Source organism: Myotis davidii, unplaced genomic scaffold (assembly GCF_000327345.1).
Source record: "Myotis davidii unplaced genomic scaffold, ASM32734v1 scaffold1100, whole genome shotgun sequence".
Classification (NCBI taxonomy): Eukaryota; Metazoa; Chordata; class Mammalia; order Chiroptera; family Vespertilionidae; genus Myotis; species Myotis davidii.
Window position 1 is genome coordinate 88,832 of NW_006291979.1, and position 1,636 is coordinate 90,467.

Genomic DNA, 1,636 nt, shown 5'->3' on the forward strand with positions numbered 1-1,636 from the left:
TAAGCCCTCCCCAGGGGTATCCAGTCCCTCATTCCTAAGGGAGGCTTAGGGGCCTAAGATTCTTCCCCCTCAGCTCTCCTCCACAAGCACCCATCCTCTCATCCCTTTCCAGAGTCCTCCCATTTCCCCACCTTCGCTCAAACTGGGGTTCTGTGAACTGTCCCTTCACCTCACCCATCCCTGGGAGGACCCCCCATGGGGATCACCTCGGTTTGGAAGAGCAGGGGCAGAAGGGACTCAGCCTGGGGGATGGGGACGAGCAGGCTGAAGAGACCTCTGGATGGAGACAGAAGTGCCCCGGGCAGCTCCTCTCAGGCAGACACGGGGCCTTGCCTCGGACTCCCATCTGTCAACTCCTGGGAAAGACAGAGCGTCCCCAGCTGCAGGGGAGCATCCCAGGCAGCGGCAGGACAGTGTTAGGAGGGTGGGCTGTGTAGAGGGAGGGTCCATCTCAGCGCAGCAGAGTGGATGGTTCTTTTTGTTGATGTTGTTCCTCACCCCAAGATGTTTCCCCATGGTTTTTGGAGAGACTGTAATAGGAGGGTGGGCTGCGCAGAGGGAGGGTCCATCTCAGCGCAGCAGGGTGGGTGGTTCTTTTTGCTATTGTTGTTCCTCACCCCAGGATGTTTCCCCATGGTTTTTGGAGAGACTGTAATGGGTGGGGGAATGAGAGAGGGAGGAAGAAACACGGATGTGAGAGAGACAGACTGACTAGTTGCCTCTCCCATATGAGTTGGTGGGTGCCGGGTATTGAACTGGCAACCCAGGTATGTGCCTGTGATCTGGAATCTCATTCACCACCCTTCAGGTGTGTGGGCTGACGCTTACCACTGAGACACACTGGCCAAGACCAGGGTGGATGTTTGCCCACTAAGGAAAGATCTGGGCCATGTTCTCTCCCTAGATTGATACATATCTACAAACTTCTTTAGTCGTTAAACTTCACCAGACTTGCAATCCCCAACAGGACCACGTGGCTCAGCACCCAGTGACCCCTCCTGCAGGGCAAGAAGAGATTCTGCAGAGGGAGCTCCTCTCCTTCCCTGGGCAGGTCAGTGGCTGGAGCACCTCATTACAGTGGACTAGCTTGCACCTGCCTGAGTCACTAGTTTTCTTGGAGCTCATGCTCCAGGGCATGACCTATCCGGGAACTCATGCCACAGAGCTTGGTCCATGTCCCACTAACCATGGCCCCAAAGAACAGAGCGGCCACAGCCTGGACTGGGACTAGAGAGGACCTCAGAGCCACACATGTGGCCCAGCACCAACTCCCCATGGTAACTGCCCTGAATGTTTCCTGCCCACACTCATCTGCCAAGCTGCCACTGCTGCTCCCAGCCCTGACTCCTGAGAGGAATCTGAGCTCCTCAACCCCTTGAAGGTGCAATAGCTCAGGCTCAACCCCTGGCTGGAAGGTGCAGAGACCCACGCTTTTCCTTAGGGAGCCTTTAGTCTCAGGGAGCACAGATGCCATCTAGTCTCAGGGCACAGATGCCATCATCCCCTGTGGGTGATTGTGCAGCTCAGCCACGGTTCCTCACCCTCCTCACTGACAGTACCAGCACCTCCCCTCCTTCTCACCGTCATTGCCTGCTCTGCCCGCAGGGGGCACTGGGGTCTACATGTGTGTGGACTG

The 1,636-nt window shown here is 56.7% G+C and overlaps 1 protein-coding gene across 1 annotated transcript in view; it reads right to left on the reverse strand.

Moving 5' to 3' along the window:
- The window catches only part of LOC102767599 (zinc finger protein OZF), a 99,061-nt gene that overhangs the window by 43,330 nt on the left and 54,095 nt on the right, over window positions 1-1,636 (reverse strand). The window contains exon 2 of the mRNA XM_006765343.2: window positions 324-328. The gene's annotated coding sequence lies outside the window, so the exon portion shown is untranslated. The remainder of the gene's footprint in view (window positions 1-323; window positions 329-1,636) is intronic.